Source organism: Podarcis melisellensis (assembly GCF_964234715.1).
Source record: "Podarcis melisellensis genome assembly, chromosome: 3".
Taxonomy (NCBI): Eukaryota; Metazoa; Chordata; class Lepidosauria; order Squamata; family Lacertidae; genus Podarcis; species Podarcis melisellensis.
In genome coordinates, this window is record NC_138530.1 from 60,189,514 (window position 1) to 60,205,221 (window position 15,708).

At 41.9% G+C, this 15,708-nt stretch overlaps 1 protein-coding gene across 9 annotated transcripts in view; it reads right to left on the bottom strand.

The window, feature by feature from the left end:
* Nucleotides 1-12,072: 12,072 nt before the first annotated feature.
* Nucleotides 12,073-15,708, bottom strand: part of LOC309366541 (uncharacterized protein) — a 94,335-nt gene continuing 90,699 nt past the window's right edge. For 8 of the 9 annotated variants that reach the window (XR_014166729.1, XR_014166730.1, XR_014166731.1 and 5 more), the window contains one exon: nt 14,984-15,054. The gene's annotated coding sequence lies outside the window, so the exon portion shown is untranslated. Of the gene's footprint in view, nt 13,260-14,983; nt 15,055-15,708 lie in introns of those variants that run through there. The other variant, XM_081905253.1, reaches the window with a different exon arrangement.

Genomic DNA, 15,708 nt, shown 5'->3' on the forward strand with positions numbered 1-15,708 from the left:
ACTTTAAACTGAGCATCAACACCATGAGCCCAAACTGGTGCCATGGAATAATACTTGCTTAGCTACTTGATGGAGGCATTCCGGAGATGTCATCTCTCTCTTGTGCCACTCTTGTGTGCAACCAATAAATTGAGGTCCACAAAAAAGATTCCATTTATGTACTGATAGTTAGGTGCAGTTCCAGGAAGGCCCCCACCACCCAAAAAGAGGAGGCAACCGAGCAGAGAACCCGTCGCTTCTGCACACGAAAAGAAATCCTGTTTGCATTGCTTCAGAAATAAAGGTAGGTGTCATAATGAAATTGCACAGATAAAGTGAACAGATTTGCTCCCCTGCTCAAGAAGGCATCTCACGTTATTTTTAAGTAAAATGATGAATGCCAGGAGCTCAGCCTACACTCGAGTAGGACCCTGGCAGAGATACATGCCCGACTGGCATGTACTCTCCCTCCTGGTCGATCATTTGGAGCTTCAAAAGCTTTCTTCTGCGCAAACATCACAGCGACCAATGCCAACAGACATCGGCACACTTAGGGATCCACAGAGTTTGCACAACATGCGTAACAGACCTCAGCAACTCAGCATTTTGGCTAATCTACTTTATTTGCATATAAACACACACGGAGCACTGCAACATGGCTTCCTTTCTCTCTGGCACCAGACAGCAAAGAGAGAAAGAACAAAAGACAATAGTCCCACTTCACGGAACACAGTAACACAAACATCCTGTCTTTGTCACTTCCCACTCTGTGGAGTCAAAACATATACCGTCATGTGAAAGACAACAATCCCATGACAGCAAAGAGTATGTAACTTTCATGTGTCTGTCTTGGAGCAGTTGCAAAGTGGGTGTGGCTTAGGGACTGAAACAGTTCCAGATATAGCAAGTGACAAAAATCACTTGGGTGGAAAAAGCCTCTCTTGTGTATGCGTATACTTGACTGAGTTGATAACCATGCTGTACCCAGAATATAAGGGAAAAGATCCCTATCTCAACACCCATAAAATGCTTACTTTCAGCCCTTATCACAGTTGTGAACTTTATGTATTGCTCAGTTTCAGAACGTATGAGCTGTTTTTATTTGTACCTCATTTATGGGGAAGAAAAGAGGAGCCTGCCACTGTAAACTGTCAATCCAGAAATGCATGCAGGAAGCACACACAGAAGCCTCCTTAACTATCTCATCACAGCTGTACAACATCAAGCTAAACAAAATGTCTCAGAAAGCTGCTGTCTTTGCTGCTTGGCATGTCGCAGATTCTAAATTCTTTTTTTACATCACGAGGAAAATAAAATAAAGGGAAGTGGCGAGAAGCCCAGCGCCAGCCTGCTGCTTAGCATTTTCATGAACACCAAGGTATAAGAATCAACCTTTTTTTGTCAATGTTATCCCATTGTTTGAAACAGTGATCTGAAAAGCCTAACCTCCACTCTCCTTGCTACTGGATTAGAGGATTAAAATAAAGGACACTTGAGTTTATTGATTTAATGAGCTATGGGGGAAGAAGGGGGGAGCTTCCCTAGTGAATAAAGGAGAAGAATACAGGGTGCTCACAGGTACCATCTCTCAGGGATGTCTTTCCCAATCTTCCATGCTCGGCTTTATTTATGTATTTGGCTGAAATAGAATGACCATCAACATTCCATGTTGTTCAGTATCATGTGTAGCAGGCAAATAAGGGCATGCCTTGGTCTCCAATTTTCTCTTTCAATGTGGGAGGAAGAGGGGAGGCAATATCAAGAGATACAGGGATGCTACACGTTCCTTCACACTCAAGTTAGCAATCCTTAATAATCAAGACAAAGCAGGGCAGAAGGCAAAGAAATAACACCTCATGCCTACAAAATAACGGTGGGCGGACTTCATTATTTTCCTAAGCAATTTCATTAGCAAAGAATCCCCTGCCTCACCCACACATGGCACAAGCTCTGAGCAGCAAAATAAGTTGTAATGCTTCATGCATGTTGATGAAGCTCGGGGTCATCCAGACAGAGTTTGGTAAATTAATCTCCTCCCATGGATCTCTCTAACCATTTGTGGGTTCTCCCTTCCACTCCCTTCATATTTAATACGATACACCTCATATTTTTTCATAATAATAACATAATATGTGTCATTAACAATTAGGTAAAAGAAGTCATCTTGGTTCCCTTTGTACCCACCATGACCAGAAAGTATCTTATTAAGAAATGGTCATTTGTCCTTCTATCAGGATGCATTTTAAAATTTGCTAGATTGAATTTCACTACAAATTTTCTCCATAAGAACAGCTCAGGACACATAGGAACACACCTGGAGGATGCTTAATATGATCACATTCGGCACTGTCCACATAGGGAACCAGCAGCCATCTTCCTACATGAGGCTAATAAACTCCCCAATGTGAACAGCCACCCTTCGTACTGTCTGCATCTACACCTGTTAGGTGGGGTTCACCTAATGTACCCTGTCAGTGGAACCTGTGCACAAGGGCTTCTCTTTGTGCTACAGGGCTCTCTCCCCTCTCCTCCCCCCATACTCCCCGAAATTCACTCGGAGGAGTCAGAAGAACCCCCCAGAGCAGCTCTGGGGCAGGGAGATTGTTCCGTCGGGGAAGCTGATATGCTTGCACAAATAATGATGATGACGATGACAGTGATAATTATTATTATTATTATTATTATTATTATTATTATTATTATTATTATTTATACCCTACCCATCTGGCTGGGTTTCCCCAGCCACAAAGAGAACATTTGCAATAGTGCAATGTTGAATTCTTCCCATTACGTTTGTGTTGGTATAATTTGAAGACTTCCTGCATATGCTATTAAAATACGACATGGCGCTCATAGAGCAAGTTATTCCTTAGCAGTATGGAAAAGTCTCTGGAATCCTAGATAGGTGTATTATATATAATGTGCTATTTCAACAATACTGTTAAATAAATCATATGCCCTGTGATAATTTTGCTGCCCCAGTGTGTGGTATCTTGCAAAAAGAGACTATCTAGGAGAAGATCATTTTCAAAAGACAGCTTTTAACCCTATTAAATGATCTCCTTATCCTTCCCCCTTCCCCACAGCTCCTTTGCTTTTTAAAGGCGAGCACTGCTGAATCCAGGGGGCAAAATCATTACTTCCCAATTATCTTTAGCCACAGAAGATAACCTCTCTCTGTCAGCGCTGTTAAAATATGTGCACAGTTCTGATGTATAGACAGTTGTGAAATACAGGAGGAAGAACGCCACAAATGCCGAACAGAAAAGCATCCCAAATGAAGCGCTTTTATTAAAGAAGTATAATCGCTAGGATAACTAATCACATCAATACCACATAGCTAATTAAACCCATTATAGTTACAATTCCCATGGAGGAGAGGTCATACAAAGCAGCCATCCCCCTTGACTCTGCTATGCTAACAAAAGCTGTAGAAATTAAATAAAGTACACTGCGTTTCATTCAGGTTCAAAAGAGAAAAGTTGAACAACTACACAGTGGTTAAACAAAGGAACCCCAGGAAGGCGGGTTGTGGCTGTACATTCGTCGGTGAGATTTTCAAAGGCCTCCTCATAATTCACCTAAGATGCCATTAAGGTAAAAAAAATGAACTGGAGAAAGTATCACGCCAACCAATTTGGAGGGGGGAGGGGGAAACCCAAACAAAGGTCTGTTGTAAGAACACAAAGAATGAAGGCAATCCACCAGCTTCACAAAAGAACTATTGATAATGGTGTTTAAAAGGCTGATAAATTAAGGAGGGTATGAAAAAGTTGGCCTGCATGTGTAAATGAGTATGAACTAGGCCCCAGGAGTTACACTTGGCTTGGAGCATGTTTGGCACCCTTTCTCTGCGGCACTTCTGCTGTAACATTCGGAAAAGATGGTGGACGGGAGGAAAGCAGAAAGTAAAGAGGGTTTTTCATGAACAGTTTCATTTCCCTGTGTTGCTTTTCTGCAGGGCATTCTGCCAGCCTGTTCTACTCCTACCCTTCATGACGACTGACTCCCCTTTATCCAGCGTTCCCAACTGTTCCAACATTATCTATGAGGACTTCAAGGTTTTCAGTGATAATCCTTAGCCTTTTCATTGCTTTTCCACAGACAACACCTCCTCTTCCTCTGGATCATTTAACTCACTTATTTGTGCCCCATCAAGATCCAGCACAGCCTCCCCCAACTTTGTGGCCCCAAAATATTTTGGACCACAGCACCCATTATATCCATCTATTTGCTATGCTGGCATGGGCTGATAGATGAATCATCCATGTGGATTAATTAATGAAAGAAGTAGTTGGATCTCTAGATCCAAAGTGTGGGGCTAAACACACACATCAGCAAGAGAAAGCCCACAGCAGAGTATTAAAATCACAGAATCATGCAGCACAGTGAAATTTGAGGAATATAGGCTGTTAGACCCTTTAAATATCCTGTTTAGGTCATTTACACTACTTCCCCTCTCTGTCCCTCTTGCAACAAACAAATCACATCATTTAGTAAGTTTAAATGCTCTACTTACAAAACTCCAAAGTTCAGATTCATGTGTTATTCCATGCAGCAACAATTAAACACAGGCAGAAATCTTGGGATACAAAACATAGTGAAATAGTTCTAAGCATGTGGTCTGAGCTTGTAGCAAGAAAGCTCAGGCACATCTTATCTTGGTGAGTTCACATGGTGATAGAGAATGAACAAAGGAAGAAACAACTTCCTTTCTTCCAGGTGAGGAGTGTGACCTAGCGGAGTCTAGGAATACAATTGGTTTTAACCCCTTCACGCATTAACTAGCCCTATGCTTGCTAGTTATATTTGACAACGATTTCCCACAGGTTGGAAGTCCCAATCATCAGGAAGACAACAGGTTGGGGAAGGCTGGTCTAGGATGACTCTCTCTCTCTCAAACACACACAGAGAGAATGAGAGTGAGAGAGAGAGAGAGAGAGAGAGAGTGTGTGTACTAGGCCTGTCAGAGATCTCTTATGCTCTCCCTACATCCATTACAGAGATGTATAAGTTTTATAAATAAGTAAAACTGAGGAGACTGCCAGACCAATATGTGCTATGCAAAATGCAAGAGGTTCAGAGCCCCCGCATGCTCCTGGGTAAAATGCCATCAATGTTCATCAGGGCCTAAGCAAGACCAAATTAACCTTCATCAGGACCAAATTAACCTCCAGATTAAAAACCAGATGTACAGTGGACACATGGGGAAATAATCTGATCAGACCTGATTATGAGTTTTAACTGGGACTGAGCGTTCACCTCCTGCTAATTGTAACTTGCTCAAGGAAGTCCTAGGAGAAGCACGAGTTAAAACTGAAATCTCCTAGGTCCACATTCAGTTATTTATCACCAGACCATAATGGATCTTAGCTCCAGTGTATAATTCACACAATGAGAGATGTAGCAGCTCCTTTTTCAAGGCTGTCTGTTCTGGACTACCAGAGACTGCTCTTTTCTGGATGTTATGACTGGCACTAGTGGTCTCTTATCTCTCAAGGCTTCACATCTGCTTTATCGAGCTCTTTTCGTCTCTTCTTCGTAGTTTCTGTTTCTGTCCTATTTGAAATAAGGAACTGTCTGCAGAGGGCCCGTGTGATTATTTTGCTTTGTACTGTTCCCAGCATATGATTACCATAAACAGGATATTGTAATGACCATGTTATCATGCAGAGTGGAAAGAACTGCTTTCTCACCTGGCAGTTGTCTAGCTTGCTAGCTGGTGGGCATAATCACAGCATATTTGTGGCCAATTAGTTGCCAGAGGAAGCTTCTGAATTACATTTGGATGACTAGCCACCAGCAGTGCACCCAGAACCCACAGGGCTCCTCCAGAAATCACACCCTCCTGCAGGTTGAGGCTGGAAATATCTGCTTGGTTCTAACTCAGTTTTCCCAACCTGCTCCCCTCCAGATGTTTTGGTCTGCAGCTCCTATCATCCTTAGCTATTGACCATGCAAGGCACCAGGAAGGGGGAGGATTTTTTAACTGAAAGCTAGCTAGAGACATGAAGAGCTTCTACACAAATGCCTTTGAAGGCTTTAAATCAGTTCCAATCATTCACAGACATTCCCATTCCTAACAGTGTACAAGGACTGGCTGAATTAACACAAGAGGACATGGCATCCATCAAAACATACTATTAATTTTAAGTCCCAAAACAGAAAGTACCTCTTTAATTAGGTGCTTTGCATTGCACTTCCTCTTTAATTAGATATTTTGAGTTGTACTTCCCATTTCCTGGATACTATTGCCAAATGGGTGGACTCTGGAATCATGGAGGGAGATCCTAAATTCAATCCCTGGCATCTCCAGGTAGGGCTGGGAAAGAATCCTGCCTGAAACCCGGAAAACTGCTTCCAGTCAGGGTTGACAGTCCTGAGCTACAGGGTTGACAGTCCAGGACGCCCCATCATTTCAGGTATTGGCACTATTACAGTGGGTGTCTCCGGTTATATGGACTCTGTTCTGAAACCATATGCCATCAGTGCTCCCAGCTATGTACGTGACACCACAGATTTTCTGAGGAAAATACAATCTTTAAATAATCTTCCCAACAATACAATACTAGCTACTATGGATGTGGAATCTCTGTATACCAACATCCCACACAATGATGGTTTACAAGCTATAAGGTAAGGAACACCATTTCAGATAAAACCACAGCGGACTTTGCCACCAAACTCTGCCAATTTGTCCTTACCCACAACAACTTCAAATTCGGTGATGACCTGTTCCTTCAGATCAGCGGCACAGCAATGGGCACCCGCATGGCCCCACAGTATGCCAACATCTTCAGGGCAGATTAAGAACGTTTCCTAAACTCCTACCCACTCAAACCTCTCTTGTACCTGCGATACATTGACAATATTTTTATCATCTGGACACATGGTCAACAGACCCTGGACACCTTCCACCAGAAATTCAATGATTTTCACCCCACAATCAACCTAACAATGAATCAATCTATGCAAGAAATACATTTTTTGGACACTACTATAAAAATACAGGATGGGCGCATAGACACCACCTTATACCGTAAACCAACTGACCGCCAAACATATCTACATGCCTCTAGCTACCATCCCAAACATACCAAACAGTCCATTGTATATAGCCAGGCACTACGTTACAGCCGCATCTGTTCCAATTCTACAGACAGAGACTCTCACCTAAGAGATCTACAGCAAACCTTTTTGTACTAAAATACCCAGCAGATGAAGTTAGACAACAGATCAACAGAGCCAGACTGATACCCAGAGAGAACTTGCTGCAAGACAGACCCAAAAAAGAAAATAACAGAACACCTCTAGTCATCACATACAGCTCCCAAGTTAAAACAGTACAACACATCATCAGAGATCTACAACCTCTCCTGGACAATGACAGTTCTCTTTCTCAAGCTCTGGGAGGAAAACCTTTCATTGCCTACAGACAGCCACCCAATCTTAAACAACTCCTAACCCACAATAATACTACAACCAGACCTAACACGGACACTGGCACCAGAGCCTGCAATAAACCCAGATGCCAACTTTGCTGCCACATACACCCGGACAACACCATTACTGGCCCCAACAACATCACACATACCATCTCGGGACTATTTAATTGCTCATCGTCTAACATTATGTATGCCATCAAATGCCAACAGTGTCCTTCAGCTCTCTATATTGGACAAACAGGCCAGACCTTACGCCAAAGAATAAACGGACATAAATCGGACATCAGGAATCACAAGACAGAGAAACCAGTAGGAGAACACTTCAATCTCCCAGGACATTCTATACAAGATCTCAAAGTAGCTGTTTTACTACAAAGGAATTTCAGAAATAGACTGGAAAGAGAAGCTGCTGAATTGCAACTTATCACCAAACTTAAAACCATGGAGACACCTGGTCTGAACAAAGACCTTGGATTCTTATCTCATTATACATGACAAAGCCATTTTTCACCTTCTCACCCCTTGCTTTTTCCTGTAAGACCTATTGCAGTCATTAAGAGTCGTCAACAGGCTCATCACAGCTATCTGCCAATCACCCATTCCCACCACCCTTCTGAATAATACCCCTCCCCACCTTCTCACTATATAGAAGGGTCTGGAAACTTCTGTTTCAGTGTATCTGAAGAAGTGTGCATGCACACGAAAGCTCATACCAAGAACTAACTTAGTTGGTCTTTAAGGTGCTACTGGAAGGGGAAAAAATTTTGTTTTGACTATGGCAAACCAACACGGCTACCTATCTGTAACTGAGCTACATGGAACAGTGATCTGACTCTGTAAAAGCCAGATTCCTTTGTTCCTATGGAACTCTGAATCAAAACCAATGACAGGAGCAATTTGATTTGTATTATTACAAACACTGCTGCTTGGGTTTCTGGAGTTATGTTGCTGTGGGACTAGTACCATGTGTTTGTAGTAAACTATCATAATGTTAACTGGAAGTCAATGATTTTCAATAAATAAATGCCTTATTACAGGAACACTGGCAATCTGTGGTCCTCTTTCCTGCAGAGGAAACTCTCTTTTTTTTTAAAGATATTTATTAACATTTCAAAGATTATACAAAAAACAATAATAAAAACAAAACACAAACAGAAAAAATAACAGATATAGAAAAGTACAAAACTAAAAACAATTTAAAAAACAAGTAAAATTTCATTCCCTTATTTTCTTATAACTTACTTCCTAGACCTCCTCATACCTCCCCTTTTTGTATTCCAGTTCTAATTATTAATTCAGCAAATCCTCACCATTGATTTTCATTTAATTTTCAACCTTTCTTTTCTTTTCCCCCCTCCAATTTACTTAATCATTACAGCTGAGAACCACTTAATTTCTAAACCAACACCATTCTAACATCCATTAATTTTGCAATATTTCCCAAGATAGTCCTTAAACTTCTTCCAATCTTCTTCCGCCATCTCTCTTCCCTGGTCTCGGATTCTGCCAGTCATTTCTGCCAGTCCCATATAGTCTATCACCTTCATCTGCCATTCTTCCAAAGTGGGTACCTGCAGAGGAAACTCATCCTGAACTTTCCATTGCTTCTTGAAGAGGAGACATTAAGAGATACGCTGCCCTTTCAGCAAGGTGGAAGAGAGAGGAAATACCTTGTCTTTTTTTTTTTTTAGCTGTGTCAATCTGTCTCTCAGCAGAGACACTTTCTGCAGGTGCACACACTCAAATTCTCTATCCAGATAAAAGTCATCCTCTTCCACAAGCACTAAAACTATGCTCAGATTTTGAGATGCACATAAAGTCTAGAGAGCTTCCACTCTGTCTGCAGTGAGTTAAAGGGAGTTAAGCTATTTTGGAAAAGGGGATGTTACATTTTTCCACATGTTTTCAAAACCAGCTCCTTTTTCCAACGAGGACCTGAAATTAGCCCTTTGCGATGCAAAGAACTGCACATGATATGAAGAGTCATGGCAATGTTTATTTTCTGACCCCGGCACTGGAGAAAGAAGGAGAGTTCTGTGAATGTGCTTCTATCCTTCCACATCAGCACTGCAAGCGACTCATTGCAAACTCAAGCTCCCAGAAGCTTTGACTGATTTTTGCCACATTGGAACAGTTTATTCTATTAAGTACACAGCATTCTAAAAAGTCGTGTACATGGGGGAACGGCCAATTCTATTCTGTCCTGTTTAGAAAAGTTGTCTTGGCAAGCATTCCCAAAAATTTAAGAACAGGAAAAACAAACATCAAAAAATGAGTACACGCTCTTCCTGAACAATGACTGGCACGTAAATATATCATCCTTGAAAATTCACAATTAAGGGAAATATAAAATAATTAAAAATACCCACAACAAAACAGAACCTCGGGAACAGGATACTAACCCAGAGTTTTAGCTTTAAATGTTGTACATTTTCTATTACTCAAACAGCTAAGACAAGCATAAAGTTCATAATGTCATGCATATTCCAGATATTCTGGTAAAGTCATTTAACATTCTACAACTTGAATACAGTTCAAGTTCCAGTTTCGTTAATGTACTGTTGTTCCTTATTCATACCACAACAGTTCTATGAAATGGACTGGGACATACTTTAAATGAATTGACTTCCAGAGCAACAGCCTTCCTAATAGATTCCACATTGGGGCAGCCATTCAGATTAACTTCCAGTTCTTGTTTTGACAGTGCCCGCTTCTAGATTGTCATACTTTTTCACCGATCTTCCCACATTTGGAGTGCACCTTCATATAACCACACAGCCACATACAACAGAGAAAGTGTGTATGTTAATGTCAGGGAACTGACATCGGAGCCAGAGGTGGAGGCAAGGCTCCCAAGTGATGCCGGAGAAGGGCCCAGCAGGGAGAGAGGGAGCTCATCGGCTGGGGAAGGAAATCAGCGTAACACCAGGGAGAAAGGGGGGCAGATGGGGGAATCGGCGATGGGGCTCCAGGACTCTTCGCCAGAGACCAGCGGGGAGAGCATGGGTCCTCCGCTACCCACACCCACCCTGCGCAGAAGACTTCCGCGCAGGGAAAGTAGGCGTAGACTTGGCGTCAAAGAACTTCTTTGCTGGAAACGCCCACTGACGGATTCTGCTAGCGACTGAACAGCCACGAAGTGAAGGGCTGTCCAGCCAGAAAAGGTTTAACCAGGCTACCTAGCCAGGAGTGGCGGCAACTTACGCACGAGCAACCCCATATAACCATTACAGTTAATATAAACCATGGCAGCAAAATAGTGTTCCTTGACAACCGTTCTACTTACCATCCATAAGATGGAACTGAAAAGAAAACTGATGAGAAACTGAAGTAGGAAGTGATGGATAAAAAGCACTTGATGGTGGCATGTGAATCACCATACAAAATTTGGTAAAAACAAATCAGGAGGGTTGCTCAGTATATGTTTTGTCTGGAAGTTTTCCCTTGACCGAGGTAAACTGACATGATCAACTTGCTATAGTAGCATGTGTTTAAAATCATCCTGGCTGCCCATTACAGCAATCAGCTACCACTTCACTACAGAGCCAATATTGCATGTCAAATTCACAGTGTGTGGCTAGACCCTCATGCACAAATGCATCTTGGGTGCACATACACTTATGCTGCTGAATATGCATCTAGCCCTTTGGTAACGAGTATCTTTATACAGTATTGTATCACCAATTCATTAGCTCTGTACAGGGCCATAGCTAGGGGGTGGTGAGGTGGGCCCCCGCCAGGGGCACAGGTGATTTGGGGGGCACAAAATTGGCTTAAAATATGTCCATAAATATAAATATTGATTATTGACTCATAAGAAATGTTTTCAAATAGAGGGTGAATTGAATGGGTGGAGGAGGCGGGTTGGAGGAGAGGCGGAAGGAAGAGCTAATTTGTCCATGGCCAGGGGGCACAATCTGGGAGGTTCTGCCAGGGGCACAAGATCATCTAGCTACGGCTCTGGCTCTGTAGGCCACATTGCCACTACTCTCCATCACATGATTAGCAACCCTCTCACAAAGGTCATTTTATTGCACAAAATTCTACCAGTCAAACAGCACAAGCTTTCAAAACTTATACTACATCATAAAAAAAAAATTCATAAAGATGAAATTCACTGGATAGCGGTCCATTTTATCTGGTTAAACAGGTACAATGAACAGGTCAGACTTTCAAACAATATCTTATTCTTGGTAAAACAGGGTATATTATACATACCTGCTGAGATTCCTCCAAAATGCACCTTGTAACTTGGGGTCACCATCCCATAAACCTGGGGTCCCCCAAATGGCATTTGTGGGCACCATGGCACATTAGACACCCCCTTGGTGTCCAGCAATTCCCTGTTTTATTATATTTTTAAAATGATACTTTTTAGGTGGCTTGCTTTGTTGTGGAGGTTGCATTTTAAAAAAACAAAAAGCTGAAACAAACCAAAGTTGGCAGATTACCCCATTTCTATTGGTAATGTAATGCTGAGAATGCCTCTTTGAGGCATATGGAGTGGACATGTCCTGAAATGCAGATCTCAACAGAAAGATGGTTACTTCCATCCATGGTATGTATGCTTTTTCTTGAGGCAACTTTTAAAACGTAACTGGACAAACCACACCTAATCATCAGTGGAGAATTTATAATAACAGTCATAGTCAATTTCTTTCTAGACCACATTTTTCCTCAAATACATCTGTGCTCATGGTGGTTCCCATAAAAAACCAAATACATAATCTAAGTACATTAATAACACGTAATAAAAAGCACAACACTACAATATAGCACTGAAGAAAACCAGCAATTAGCAGTTCGTTTAACATGCATCAAAATTTAAGTGAGCATAAAGCTTAGAAATAGGTCTAGTTAAAATATCCTGATTTCACATCCAAAAATAGTCCCAAAGCAGGTGACATTAATACCTAGCATCCACGCAGGCACACACACCAGTCCCAACCACTTAATGTATGAACCCCAAAGTCCAGAAAGTCCCCTCAGGGTTCTTCTGAAAGAAGCTCACTTATGAAGATGTTCAGGGATGGAGAGTGAAGACAAGGCAGGGGAGATGAGCCCATTTTTCTTCATGGCCCTCCCAACTTCCTTATTCACCAACTAACTTAATGGTTAAGCATAGCCATTCTTAACTGCTTATCTACTGCATATTGAGATATCCTTCAAGCATAGTAATGTACTAGTTGCAAGGATACAGCTGCAAAACCACAATTCTACGATTCTATTGAGTTTTTCTCTTTCAAGATCTGTTTCTCATACAGTTCATATCGAAATTGTCACTGAACGAAGCTCAGTGCGGATTGATCAGATGACAGTTCCCCAGGTGAAGATTCAATCCAGGAGGAAGCCTGGTTTGTGGTCATTTCAATCCATTGTGACATTTGAGATGCAGGAGTTTTTGCTTTGTGGCATTTTAAAGTGGCTTGTGTACCTCCTTGCATGTTTAAACATAGAGATTCCCTTGTGTTTAAGAGAGTCACTGCCTCCAACCCAACTTACTAGTTGCCAGTTTTTCATTCTCCTAATAATGCATTTTTATAGTTTATCAAGTGGTGCCTGCTAGTAATACAATCAAAAGTAGTGGATCAAATAATTTCAAATGTTCCCTTGCTTCCGCTCTGCATTGTTTGCTGTCAATACCTACTCCATTCCATCCCCGCGGTTGTCTGGCCTGGTACCACATTTCTCAACTGACAGGAATGGTGAGCGCAGGGGAATGTAGTTGAAATGTCTCCAAGCATCACCTTTAGGAATGCCAGTTGTTCAATATTCATATCATTTAGTCTTCCTCAGAAGTCAATAGCAACATTTTCAGCAGTACCAAATATGAAGCTGGAAGAAAAAAAAGTAGAAAGCTTTGAATATTATTGCTGCTTTCAAATGTTTCAATGAGCAATATCCGTTCAGCAAAAGTGCATCCAATGTATGCTTCACAGCTTGTGATGAAATCAAAACTTAGAAACATTCAGAAATTAATCCCCCTCCCCAACAGTTCCAAAAAGCAATCAATTGCATGAATTTCTAACCTTCCCAAAGCTGTCTGGGTAAGAAACATTGGAGCCTTGTAATGAGCCATGTCTACCTAGGTGACTCCTTGCAAAGTAATCCACAAGATCCAGTTATCAGTGGATTGTTGAATCTTGTGGGGCACTTTGCAAGGGGCTCCACAAGACTTGACAATCAGCTTACTGTTTGTGCTTTGCGGCTTGTAACTTTGTCCACAGTTTCAAAATAAAAGCCCACCTGACATCAAACTTAGCCTACAGGGTGGCGGAGTCCATCAATCAGATACAGTTTCCCACCTCTAACCTAGGAGTTCAATAATAGCTAGATATGGCTCATCCCATGTTGCCAGCTTTCCCTACCCAGAACCATGGGAACTCTAGGTGCCGCCGCCACCCTAGCAGAAATAGATAGTTCTGAGCATGCTCAGTAGTGTCTACTACAACAGGTAACCCTGGGAAAGAGTTTCCAAATCATACTGGCTCACTCCATTGAGAGAGAGAATTCCAGTAGTAGAGAGTAGCAATAGAGAAGGTGTTTGGTTGAGAAATTCAGGGTGTAAGAAGCAGAAGAAGACCAATAGCGTAGAGAGAAAGGTGATAGCGGCACAAGGAAGGAAGGTGTTATATATGCAGGCATTATAGGCCAAAGCTAGGCTTTATGCATGCAGCCTGAGCTCAGGAGCTTCATCTGCATAACAAAAGACAGAGAGGATTCTAAAATCCTCCAGTGACATTGTTAGTAGCTGGCAGGTTGCCAATCCCTGCTGAGATAGAGCCAGTGTTGTGATTTGCTAATTGCAGTATTAAAGCAACCTATCACAGGTGGGGGGGTGTATGTTTTGCCTGGGCCAGCTTAAGGTGTATATAGTGGCCAAATGCCCCTGTTTTTCATTCTTATTCTTATTGTTCCTGATGTTCCAATAAATCAGTTTTGAGCTGAATCTCGGTCTTGGATCATGCCTGAACCCACCTACACTTCGGAAGGAAGGAAGGAAGGAAGGGAGGGAGGGAGGGAGGGAGGGAGGGAGGGAGGGAGGGAGGGAGGGAGGGAGGGAAAGATGGAGAAAAGGAGTGTGGGCATGTAAAAGAAGGATAAAAGAGAATGTGAGGGGAAGGGGGGAAACCATGGCAAACATCTGACAGCTTCCTCAGCACTAACGCGGCTGGATAGAGCTTACCTGTTATTAACTGGCTTTCCAAATGCAATCCCTTACAACCACAGCTAAAGTATGACGACTGTGGTAGCTGTCAACCTGGTGTGCTGAAATAAAATATTTTGCTATGTGTTCTACAAAAACCTTTGAATGTTTAATCCTTTGGGGATTAGAAACAAGAAAGTAGCCTTTTTGAAGTATTTAGGTGAATAAAAATGAAATTAAATGCATTTTAAGGAGCTGCTGATTTTTGCTGATGGCCTACCAATTTTGTTATTATTACAACTGAATTTATTCCAGGCACATTATAGTTCTCAGCTAAGTCTCACCTCATGGTATCTCATCCTGTCGGTTTCTTGTATCTGTATCTTGTGGACAAAGGCTCTTCTTTTACGGGGCTGAACTACAACTCCCATCATCCCTGGCCTTCTTGACTGGGGCTGATGGAAGAATGTACAGCAGAAAGGTCTGAAAGACAACCATGCATATTTTGTTCTTAGAAGACACTTTACTATTATATATTCAATTTCACTTTGCAGTTACATGAATGAGAAAAGGGTGAGGTAAAATTCAATGCAATTTAATTATGACATATAAATGTGTTGAGGAAAAGAAGGGTACATAATCCCAGTGCCCTTCAGACAAGCTGTCATTGAGAAAAACAAAATCTGACTATGGAAAGAGGTCTTGACTGAAGCATCATTTTGCTATCAGCACACAAACAATGAGTTGAAACATCATCATCAAAGTGGTGAATGGCAATGATTAACTTATCATCATCATCATTTAAACAGATTTATAAACCTTTCAAAATCTCCAGTATTACAAATATCAGAGTGGTGTACACAAAACCAAAAATAAGTATGGAATACATACTAAAAATAACACCACTATATACTATTATAAAACTATCCCACAAGGACCCACTTGCAAAGTCACATAGCTCATGCTTAAGCTGTCAGTGTATACCTTCTTGCCCATTGTGATGGTCTACACTCACTGGCGGAGGAAGAGGAGTGCGGGGGGGAGCGCACCACCCCCGGCAGCACAATCCCGGTGGCGTGCCATCATGGCTGCTCCTGCCCACCCGCACTGGGCACCACACCTCTGCAGGTGGCATGC